The following is a 12,510-nucleotide window of genomic DNA, read 5'->3' as shown; positions in this document are numbered from 1 at the left end:
GTAAATATTCACAAAGCTCGTTCTCTCCTCAGCAAAATACAAGGCAGATTTGGAAGCCATTTGTCACTTTGCTCAAAAAGTCGAGGGCTTGGCAGGGTGACTATAGGGAGTTCATTAAAGTGAGGTAACGGGGAAGAGAGACGGGGTCTTGTTTGAGCCACCTTACCTGGGCGCTTCCCCGCAGCCCACATGTGCTGACCTGCATGAAGAAGGAAGTCAAAAGACCAGCAGACTTTTGCCATGCTGAGCAGCCATAAAAGCATGAAGACATCATGTAAAATCCCCTCTTGTGATCCCATCTCCATCCCTGGGTCCCACCAAGCCCTGTGAGATGGGTCGAAGGAGAACTCTGGATACCTCCAGAGGATGTGCCTGGCAGAGGGTGGCTGTGCCGGCTTGTCCTATCTGGGATTTTATTGCTGCTTCATCAGCTCGCAGAGGCTTAGGAGCCTGTGTCCTACAGTGGACATCCCACCCCACCTGCCCAACATGCCATTTTCCCTGGAAGTGAGAGCTGTTATGCTAAATTCAGTAAGAAATAGTGCAACCAAACTACCAGCAGTCCCCAAATCTGGCCTGTAGACTGGGCTATGGGACCGTGGTACACCAGCTTGGTAGACCCACCTTCAACAACCCATGAGGTTCACCAAGCCGCTGTCGGTTTAGCTGCTGGAGGCACATGGTGGTGTGGAGGTGGTACTGAGTGTCAGTGTTGGCATGCTGTCTCTGAAATGTTTGGGATGACAGATGTCGGAGAGAAATGGGTGGGTTAATTTAGGACTTCTCCAATTCCCCACTTGTTTGTGTGCAGTTTCAGTGCTTTTGTCTCCCCTTCCATCCTTCTCCTGGGGACAGTGGACTGTCATGGGTACAAAATCCCTCTTACTACATGCACACAAGTTGCCCGGCACAAAGAAAGCCAGGGCTCCCAAACACCGCTGCTGCAATATAAATAGTATTCTTTATTTTTAAACACCGATACAAAGGCATCAGGCCTCCTTGAATTATCCCGATCCTTTAGATTGTCAGTTTCCTAATCCTGCAGGGCAACAAATACCACATCTGGGTGTAGCATGTGCTTTGACAGTCACTGTTGGGAAGGACCATGCTGTCTATAAACCCATCAACTCTGGATGCCATCCCAAAGGATGCACTTGTGCTCACACAGAGGTGGGGAGCTTGGTGTTGTAACCATTTTGGGTAGATTCCCTGTCCCTCTCCGTGCTGGAGGTCTGACCCAACACTTTCTTCTTGCCTTCCAGCCTCTGACTCCAGTCCCCGCTTGACTCGGTGGAAAAGCTCTATTAATAACAGGACACGATCAGATGTGAAAAGCCAAAGCCTTGATAAACTATAATAATTCATATTCATTGAGGAGCTGATCCTCCTTCTTGACGCTCCTTTTATCCTTTCCACAGCTGTGATAACACTAAGACTTTATGCTACGAGAATAACCCAGAAGTTGCTACTTCCATGCGAAAACACAACAGCTTCGATTATTGACTAATCCTAATTCTCTGCGGGACAGCTCCTAGATTTTTCCACTTTTTTAAAACATGTTGTGCTGCCCCTTTCTTCTGGTCTTCTTCTCTTCAGCACAAAAACAGCATGCAACTGTTCTTCGGGTGTTGTTTTGTTTTCTTGCTTTTGGGGTGGTTTTTCTTTGAACTAGGGAAAGTGAAATGGGCAAGGGGAAGGAGAATGCCAGAATGCATTAAGGCAGACACTGGAATGGCAAGCCAGCAGTTATCCAAGTACATGTGGCAGAAAGCATCTCTGAATAAACAATAATAATATAATAATAATAAAAACAGCAGAAAGCACTCTCCCATCCAACGAGGCCAAAAAACCAAAGCTTTGGCAAGGAACAATCTGAGAAAGTGTCTGAAGAGCTGGAAGTAGGTTCTGTATCATACAGAAGAGCCAAAAATGTGTTTGGCCACAAACAGCGCATGACGCATTGCAAAACGTTTCACGAGGAGATATTTAGAGGGTGGGATGGTTGGCATGGAGAGGAAAGTGGGGAGGGAGGCATCACTGCGGGAGGAATATCTTTAGCCTTCAAACAACAGCCACTAAAACATCCCGAATGCTCTGCCTCCCCAGAGGTGCCAAGGGTTGAAAGTTTTGTGCAGAATGTCTTTCGTGGGATAACGTAGTCCCGTTTAAAATTATTTTTTAGCTGCCCCTTTCCTAGTGAGAAGGAAAAGCCGAAAGATAGGGCCTGATGCGGGGATGTCAGTAGGCTTTGGATTAATGGGTTTTGGATTGGACCCACGGTGTAAGAGACAGTGCTCCAATCTAGCCATAAATAAAGTGGCTTCCATTAACGTTTATATTTGCTTTAATTTATTTAACCAAGAAAGTCAGCAGAGGCCCATAGGTCTTGGTATTAAGAATGAGCTGGCCAAGACAGCAGCAGATAAAACTTGCACCAGCGTAAATCAAAGCTTCCATAAGTCATACGCAAGAAACCATGGATGAGTAAGGCAATAAAATGTGACCATTGTTTCTTTATTGTATCATTCTCGGCTTTCGCTTTCTGCCAGAGCCAAGCACCATTTCTGCTCCGTTTTTTAAGAGGACTTGGAGAGGATGGACCAAACTCGTTGCAAACCCAGGATGTAGAGCAGAAGTTCAGAAGCTGGGATTTGTAAGCAGCTCACAAATGCTTTGCTGCCCCTGATGGCCAGATAATAATAAAGATGAGATCCAGAAGCTTTATTATCATTTTTTTTTTCCTGCTTAAATGTGGGAAAGGGTTGTGCCTCCACCTTGTTAGACCCACGCTGTGAAAAATCGCTGCAATCCAGTGTTGCTTTGCCCAATATAATTTCAATTTACCCACATATAGACAGCCTGGAAATGGATACGTTTAATTTTCCTCATCTCAGGGGTGCAAAGAACTGGCACAAGCTCCATGGAGGGGTCGGTTTAGCATCTTGCCTCCCTCTACACGGGACTGCAGAGACACCGCGGATGCTGTTTTGCACCAGGGAGGAGATTTAATCCTTTAAAGTTCACCTTGGCAAGCAGCCCTTTTCCCATCCAGTCATCGCACCCACCTCCTCAGACCTTTTGGGGCTACCAAGTGCACTTCAGACGCCTTTTTTTTTCCTTTTATAATACCCTGCAGGACGGTACCAGTTTACGACTGTATTACAGTGATGCTGTTCCTGCTACTACAATCATGGCTCTGTCATGATTTCCATTATAAACCTCGGACTGGATTTTTTTGGGGTATTTTTTTTTCTTTTTCTGGGGTCTATAATTTGATCGTAAAAACTCATGCTGGGCTGAAATTCAGCTGCCAGGTCTTGGTTGGATACCAAATCTGATTTAACCCTGAGGATGCTGAACTGCTTTCAGGTAATCAAGAGCCTTGGTGTGCTGAGCATGCCAACGTGTGGGAGACGGGTCCTTGTGGGCAGCAAGGAGGGGTGGTCCACTTTGGTTTGGAGTATCTGGGGACCAAGATGCCAGGAAAACCCAGCTGGGCAATGCCACATCCCGACTGCCATGTTCTCCTCGGCATCTCTTCGTCTACAGGTTGATATGCCTTATTCCTTCGATTGACATCTTTATTCCCCGTCCTCATGCGTGTCTCATGTTTGTTCCATGTCTGAGCTCTTCATGCTGAATTTCTTAATGCACTTAATGCATACTTTCATACAAAAGCCCACACTCATTAAGTTTTACCAGACGTATGTCACTCAGAAGCACCTTGTCCCCCTTGCTCTGCATCTTGCTGAATCAGACCCTTGATCAGTACTCGTTTTCCAAGCCCTCCTCCAGAGAGGCTGAGGTTTTCCCAAAGGACCACTTAACTTCAAGTGGTTTTCAGGTTTGACAGCAGCTCCAGCCCCCCAGAAACCACTGGTTCCTGGGGTCAAACCCATCCATTCAGTGGCTCAGATGTGCCACCAGCTCAGAAAGGTCTTCAGTCATTTCCTCAAGGAGAAACCAAGTTGAGGACTCAGTAGGGCTGAGTACAGCACAGACACAGCTGCGCTTATGGTCAAGGATTTAATCAGGGTAGGGAGAAGAAATAGCTGCCAGCAGGACACATTGCATCAGGGAAGGCAGAATGGAAATCACTGATGTATCAGCTGCCCAGGACTTCCAGTTCCAGTTCAGCCCACCTTCTTTAGAGACCTTTTCTAGGCTGGAAATAAACCTTTTCTGTCGCGGTGCCTCCTTCTTTCTCATTTTTTATCTCAACACAATTCTTTATACCTAAGTACCCAGGTTTAAATACAGCTAAACCAGCATGAGGTGGATTCTGTTGGCAATGGATGAGCTTTGCGCCCACGGATGCTGCTGCTCGGGGATGCTCTGTAGGTCACCCATTCCACCGATGCAGCTCTGCCCATAAAAGCTGGTGGTGTTCAAGCTCTAAAGAGCAGAGCAGATGGCTCAGTGGCTGGGATGCTACAAGGCACCTCTAGCAAAGCTTCCAGTCCCAGATCCATCCCTGATTCAGTCTGTTCCCCTCTAGACCTGCTTATCTCTCCCCACTGCCGAGGGATGGAGCAGAAGGAGAAAATGCAATTAATTAAAGCAATGCAGCACAAAACTGGGACACCGTGTCCTCATCTGGAAAGCGGATGTAATAACACTTTCCTAGCCTGCGGGGGCACAAGGAGATGCCGTTAAAGACTTTTGCATTGATCAGATACTTCAGCCATGAGGGCTCTCCTGGGAGCTTAAAATTGATGGGATGAGGTATCATGGCTGTACAAACCTCTAATCTATCAAAGCAATAATCTATGGAAGAAAGATACTTTACAACGCACTTACACAGCAGATGGTAAGTGACTTATGATGTATTCTACCCATCGTCTGCAGGAAAACAGTATTAATAAAATACGCTGACATGACAGATTAATAGCTCAGAACTGCGGTCCAGAAGAGGTTAGGTCTAGCCTAGGCTTCCTCTGGGCTTTTTAACAATAAAGAATTAAGCAAATGCTACAAACTGAAGATTATGTGCACGCAATATTAAAGCAGGGCTTTGGTCTGGATGGAGACTCAATGTTTGTTGTGCTGCTGTGACACTCTCGTAACTTTGCATGGTTTACAAACACAGCGTGGCTCTTGCTTGCTGCTCATGCTGCCAACCCATCCCAGGGTCTAAGAAGCCAGATGTGCTCCTTTGGCTTGGGCAGCACTGAGGGCCTGATCCTTCACATCCTTCTCACCTCCCAGCCTGGGGGAAAAAAACCCTAAATCAAAAAAAGGGTTGAAAAGGCATGGTGGTTTGGGTTTTTTTTTACTTTTTGGGAGAGAAACACAAAGTCCTGCTGGAGCTCATTGCTGTTGAGCAATTTGGGGGGTTTGATCCTGGTTTAGAAATGGAGATGCTGGCATTGCGTTCCCCGCTCCAGCAGTGACTGAGGACTGTTGCCAGGCCCATGATTTCACCCCATGTCCCCGTTCCTCTCCTTGACCTTCCTGTTCTGACTCCAACTCTTTGGGACAGAGCCCTGGGGGAGGTGAAGGAAGGGGGGTTGTTCATGGTGGGTAGCTTTAAGCACTTCTAGTAATTGTATGACATTCTTTGGATCTTCCATAGTCAGTGGAGGGAGGGAGGGAGGATCTGCAAAGGACAACTAGGAGCCCTGGAGCTGAGGTCAGAGCCAGCATTTTGGTTGGGATCTGCTGTATTTCATGTGATGATTGGTACCATCCAACCATAACCACAGAAGGTTTGATTCATCTCACCCTTCTTCAGCCTTCCTGAAGGTGGGTGTCTAATCCAGCCAGCTCTCCTTCCTCTGAAGGTGATGGGTGATGCCCAAAGCTGCTCTGCGGGTGATTTGATTGAGTCCAGAGTGACTTTTTTATCTACAGTCTCTGGATTTAGGGCTCCATCTCATGTATCAGTGGGACCAAGCTGGGTAGAGATGCAGTTCTCACCACAGCTGCACCAGCAAAACCACTTCATCTTACCAGTATTGGTTCTTTTCTCCTTCTAATACCAAGCTCTTTTGTTAAAGTAACTGTGTCCATGTTGGAGTGACTGACCTACTGTCAATACAGAAGGGACATGGTTTAGTGGTGGGCTTGGTACTGTCAGGCTAATGGTCGGACTCCATGATCTTAAGGGTCTTTTCCAACCTAAATGATGAAGGAAGGAAGGAAGGAAGGAAGGAAGGAAGGAAGGAAGGAAGGAAGGAAGGAAGGAAGGAAGGAAGGAAGGAAGGAAGGAAGGAAGGAAGGAAGGGAGGGAAAAGAACAAGAGAATGAGAGAGAAGAAAAGAAGGAAAAAAGGAAAGAAGGAAAGACAGAGGAGGAGAGAAGGAAAGAAAGAGAGAAAGAGAAGGAAAGCATGAAGAAAGCTACCTTTGTTCTTTGCTACATTAAATTTAAAACATCATGCTGGTAGTAATATATTGGCTTCATTACACAAAGACTGTAAAGTCCAGCTAGCTCATAATTCCACCAATAAAGATCATGATTTGCCAATAAAAATTAGGGCAGCCACTGATCCATAGTCTAGATTTCCTGCTTGGGATGGAAGTATAAAAATATGATGATAAAATTTGGTGCAAAGCAGAGCAAATGTGCAAACTAAGCTAAGCAAAAGTATTCCCCTCTCCTTGCCCCTGCCTTGAACCAGGGGCAGGGGGTGAACCCAGACAGGACCAGGTCCTTCAGCAGAACACCCCAAATCACCTACAGCAGTTGCCATGAGGAACCTCGTTTTTTGAGCTATATGGAAAGTCTTTGCTCACTATTTTGTGTGCATTTTTTTTAGTAGCTTACAAAAAGAGGCACAGAGAGGCTTGATTGAAAACTGATGACACAATCTAGCCCTGCTTTTAGCATTTTGGCATGTAGTACAAAAGCATTTCTGAAATCCCTCCAAGCATCTAGAACTGTACCTGGAATGTTTTTAGGACTAATATTAAAATTGCATCGTAGGCTAGAGGCAGGTCTACTCAGAGGAGTGAACATCAAAAGAATTACCCTTCTTTCTGTCTGTGAGCGATAGAAAGCTATGATATATTTTGCCTCTGGGGAAAAAGGAATCTTGAGAAAGTACCTTCAAACCTAATACCAAACTATTTTGTTTGGTGTTTTCTCCAAGAGCCTTAAAAATGCTTGCAATCTCATAAGCGTGGCTACATGTCTTGTTCAGTCAGTTCCCAACCCCACCACTGAGCCCTGGTCTTCCAGGAACACCTGCCAAATAAAATGTTTGAAAAAAAAATACATGTGGTCTTTACTTAGAAGTCTTGAGGGTATCCAGATCATAAATTTGTTGTGGAGCGTGTGGCAATGCTTATTTACTCGCGATTGATTATTTTCTTTGTGGGAGTTTTCCAACTAAGTTAGAAAGTCAGAAAATACTGATCGTAGTAAATCCATACTGTGCCTTAAAGTAATAGCTGAAGGAACCCATCAAAATCCATCCTCGGAGAAAAAGACACAGGAGACATTCATTTATATTGACAAAGTTGCCCAGGGGAATAGTAATGTCTTTATTGGAGGGGTGCAAATAAAAAGTAAAGCTCTGGGAAGATGAAGATCATCTGGACTTGGGGTTTGAGATGGAGGTGAGACTCTTCTGAGCATCTGTGAAAGAGCAGGGCAAGGTATGCCAGCCCCGAGCAAATAGCTTGTGGTCTCGCCATGGCTGCAAGGGTGAAGCTGCCTCTGGGAAGCTTTGGGATGAGGTTTTCTTTCAAGTTTCTGGTTTTATTTGAACTTCAAAGTTGAAGCAAAAGTCAAAGCACATGGAGTTGGTGGGGGGGAAAAGCTTTTGATGGTCTTCCTCACCATTGCGTCTGTCCAAGGGGAGGGTGTGCATCTGCACTGATCAACAACAAACCAAAACTAGAAGACCTGCTCCAGGGAAGCACCTACCACACATTGACCAAGAGTGGGTTGGGGACACAGGACCGGGCTATAGCTAGGCCAAAAAAATCCCTCTTTGAACTATGGCTGTCAGGCCTTCAATATTTTTTCACTCCACATATCCTGGTGATGTGGACATAGACAGGCATCTTCGCCCAAGGAGTTGTGGTTAATGTTGGGGCATAGATGAAGATCATGCAGAGAGACACAGAAGCTCTTAGCAGTGGGATTCATAGGTCATGTCCATACTGCCAAATAACAGAGAACTAGGCCAAGGGGTATGGACCAGTGAGTGTCCACACTGCTCAGGGCTGTCCCTGTCTGGAGCACATCCCCCCTGCACTGCACATGGTGCTGCTTTCCCCCAGCTCATGTGTTGCCCCTCTGGCCCCAAGACATAACAACAGTTTTGTGTGTTTTGGCCAAGTTAAACTGTCTGAAATAATATGCTGGCTGTGCTGCAGACCACCGGAGTGGTGTTTCCTAGCACAAAACCAATGCTTGAGGGTGTGAAGCCAGCTGGGACAACGCTACAGGTCTATGCATGGGACAGAAGGGGCCAAACCAGCTTCAGACTTACACTCCCTGCCCATGAGGACTCTTGAATAAACTCATCCCAGGCTGGGCATGGGGCAGGGCGTGAGCAGTGTGGACCATCCAGGTGGACTCAAGCTCATCTTCTGGTGTCTTCCTGGTCAATAATACAGACAAACCCACTTTGCTGGGTCGACCTGGGTGGTCCTGGGCTCTTCCCACCTAAGGCGGGCAGGGGAAGAGATGTTGCCCCTTTTCTACCATATACAGTCTCCTCTCTTTGCTCTCTCCCTTTAAGAAACTCAGATCCAGCATGACAAACACAGGTCTGGGGGAAGGGTTTGAAGGAAAACCCACATCACCTCTCCACTGATCAAATTCCTCATCTCTTTGAACATGAACCACAAATAAAGCAATATTAAAGCAAAAGGGAGGCTAAATTAGCATCCTTAATGAGCGCACCACACATTTCTACGCACGAGGCAGGACACATCTGATCAAAAGCATTCAGCAGCCTGTCCCTTCCATCACAGGTCATCATGTCCAGCATCCCCCATAGTCAACACAGAGAGAAGGATGCTTTGAAACACCTCTTCTCCTAAATGCAGCCATGGGAGAAGATGGATGAACTGCTATCCAAGAAAATCTCCATCAAACACCGAGGCAGCTCAGGCAACCAGAGACATCTGGTCACTGATGAAGGTGAGAAGAATCCATGTCCAGAAGGGACCAAGATCCCAAGAGTCCCGAGGGATCCTTCCATTTGTCACATTGGACCAACTACTAGCACTAAAAAATAATTCATAGAGAACCAGGACAGACACCTCACCATGGGGACAAAGGTGGGATGGGTGATCCCAGCAGAGGGTTTGCAGAAGGTGGGAGGGCTGGGATTGAGATGTGGTGAAGGACATTCAGCAAGGGTGGAAAAGTGCAGGATCAAACCAGCATCTCTACATGGATGGGAATGCATCGGGTTAGACAGCAACACCTTTAGAGCATCAAGGAGCAGCAAACAAGAGAAGAAAAGATGTGGCAACTACACTACTTAGTCAGCAAGAATAATATACCTCTATCATGTTGGCAGGAGCCATAGACTTGTCTTTGTAGACAAGGGCTACCAAGGTGATTAGTGAACTGGAACATCTCTCTTATGAAGAAGGACTTAGGGTCTTGGGTCTTTTTAGTCTGGAAAAAAGACGACTGGAAGGGATCTCATCAATGCTTAGAAATACTGAAAGGGTGGGTGTCAGGAGGATGGGGCCAGGCTCTTCTCAGTGGTGCCCAGGGACAGGACAAGGGGTAATGGGCACAAACTTGAGCGTAGGAAGTTCCACCTCAACATGAGGAGGAACTTCTTTCCTGTGAGGGTGGCAGAGCCCTGGCACAGGCTGTCCAGAGAGGTGGTGGAGTCTCCGTCTCTGGAGACATTCCAAACGCACCCGGACACGTTCCTGTGCCACCTGCTGTGGGTGCTCCTGCTCTGGCAGGGGGTTGGACTAGATGATCTCCAGAGGTCCCTTCCAGCCCCTGCCATTCTGTGACTCTGTGACATGGGTGAAAGGCAGGTCCTGTGACACGAGCATCAAATCCACCATGGATGGCTGGTTGGGACATCCCAGCCTCTTGTCAAAGGCATTTTTGCAGCCGTGATTGATAGTCCATGGAAAGCAAACCCACCTTGTTGCAAACCCCTTGAGCTCCGAAAAGCGAGCGCCGGCTGCCAGGGCGCGATGCTCTGTGCCGCGTGTTTGCAGGATCCGGCCCCAGCAGCGGAGCAAAAGGCAACGAGAGGCACGTAATTAACTTCAGATGTACCTGTCAAGATATCACGGACACAGAGACGGAGAGGAGCAGCGTGTTATTTGTTTCTCATAGTGTAACAATTATCTTGTTGTAAGAGGGGCTCTCTCCCGCGCTCCCTCTCTGCCTCCTGTTTTCCTTCCACATTCGTTCACACATTATTTAACTTTTGACTTGGACACAGCAGGTAAAAGCATTTAACAGCTTGGCTGCTTGTTCAGACGGAGCTGGGAAGGGGAGGGAGGGGGGAGCAGACGGCAATTTTTTGCCTTAAATTTTCCCGTTTTCAGCACTGCATTTTTCTGAAGGGGGGGGGGGGGAGAAAAAAAAGGGAAGGGAAGGGGGGGGGGTGTGCGGAAAATGGCATTCCACAAAGACGGAGTCACTTTTTCCAGCATTAGAACATGCTCTCCGCTGTCCCCAGCCTTCACCGGGAGACGCGTTCCCGCTCCACGGCGGAGAAAAGGTCAGCGGTAAAAATTTCGCAGGAACTCCATCATGGTCCTCGCGGGACGTGTTCATCAGGAGGAGAGAGCCGGGCGTCTCGCTCTGTCGACAGAAATCCACATCACAAAACCTATTATTGGAAGGGGGGGGAAGGAGGTGGGGAAGGGGCGACCCACGGCCAGATAAAGCCCATGACTTCATTTCGCAGGGGCTGCCGCCGGCTGATTATTTCCCAACCCCCATTTAGCGCGGAGGGGACGGACAGACGGACGTTTTGCTGAGAAAAAATAATAAAGGCAAAACCGGGCGGGTGTTATTTAAAGGGCTGGAAAAGCCTCCGCCCCAGGGGAAAATTAACTTTTAGTTTACGTAAAGGAAGGTACAACTCTGCCTTGCTGCCAGGTACGTATCTACCTGCGCTTGCACAGAGCAAATCCAGCAGCCAGGGGGATATAACGGCGTTTCCCCGGTGGTAGTTACTAAACAGAGTGAGATTTTTAATTGGGGGGTGAAGCTGATGGTAGCAATAATAACTCAGTCTCCTTGGATTCACCCCCCGATGAGGTGGGATGCTGGAGCGCGGTTGGTTTTCCCTTGGAAGCAGACACGGCTGTGGGGCGAGGGAAGGGGCTGGTACCAAGAAACACGAGGTGCCTCCTCCCCAAAGGGATGCTGAAAATGCCTCTTTTCCCCCAGCGGCTGATGCACTCGAGGGAACTCCTCCACTCCCGAGAGATAATAGCCCCAGAGAACTGTTTTTACGAAGGGCAATCATTAAAATCAGTGTGAAAATTGTGTTTCTCTTTTGTCGCGCGTGCCACCGGCGAGTTTGCCACCCGGCAAAACGCGTCCCCGCAAGCAGGATGGCAGTGAATCCCAGCACTCTCCAGACAGCAGGGTTTGTCACTTCTTTTTTTTTTTTTTTTTTCTCCAAACACGAAACAAAGGCTCGACTGTACTTGAGAAAAGGACCAAGCGCTGGGAGCTGCACCGGGACCCCACGCCCTGAAGACTTTGAAGTGAATTTAAGTTTTAAAACACCGCATCTGAGCTAGAGGTGGTGGGTTTTTTTCGGCGTGGAGTTGCAGTTAGGTTTTGTTTTGTTTTGTCTTTTTATTTAAAGAGTCGCCAGCCTCAAGCCCAAAGTCGCTTTTAGCTTCTTTTTCATGTGGCTAAATCCTCCTCGTCTTCCCCCAAAACCCTATCAGGCTGCTTGCATCAAACAAGCCATTCCCTGCGGGGCGGGGCTATTGGCATCCCCCCTCCCCGGTTATGAGACCACATATGAGGCATCAATATTTACATGACACTGTTTACTCAGGCAGTATGTACACAATTAATTTATCTAAAGCAAGAAGGCCTCACACTGCTCCCTGTAACAGTTCCACTCTTTCCTGCACACTTAGGAGCACGCAGGGCACAGCCATCCCCCGGTATCCATACAGGCTGGGGATGGAGGGATGGAGAGCAGCCCTGAGGAGAAGGACTTGGGGGTGTTGGTGGGTGAGAAGCTCAACAGGAGCCGTCAATGTGTGCTGGCAGCCCAGAAACCCCCCCGCAGCCTGGGCTGCATCCCCAGCAGCGTGGGCAGCAGGGCGAGGGGGGGGATTCTGCCCCTCTGCTCCGCTCGGGGGAGACCCCCCTGCAGTGCTGCCTCCAGCTCTGGGGCCTCAGCACAGGAGAGACACGGAGCTGTTGGAGCGGGGCCAGAGGAGGCCCCGGAGATGCTGGGAGGGCTGGAGCCCCTCTGCTGGGAGGACAGGCTGAGAGAGTTGGGGGGGTTCAGCCTGGAGAAGAGAAGGCTCCAGGGAGACCTTGGAGCCCCTTCCAGTCCCTCAAGGGGCTCCAGGAAAGCTGGGGAGG

Source organism: Chroicocephalus ridibundus, chromosome 1 (genome assembly GCF_963924245.1).
Source record: "Chroicocephalus ridibundus chromosome 1, bChrRid1.1, whole genome shotgun sequence".
Classification (NCBI taxonomy): Eukaryota; Metazoa; Chordata; class Aves; order Charadriiformes; family Laridae; genus Chroicocephalus; species Chroicocephalus ridibundus.
This window is presented reverse-complemented; position numbering follows the sequence as displayed.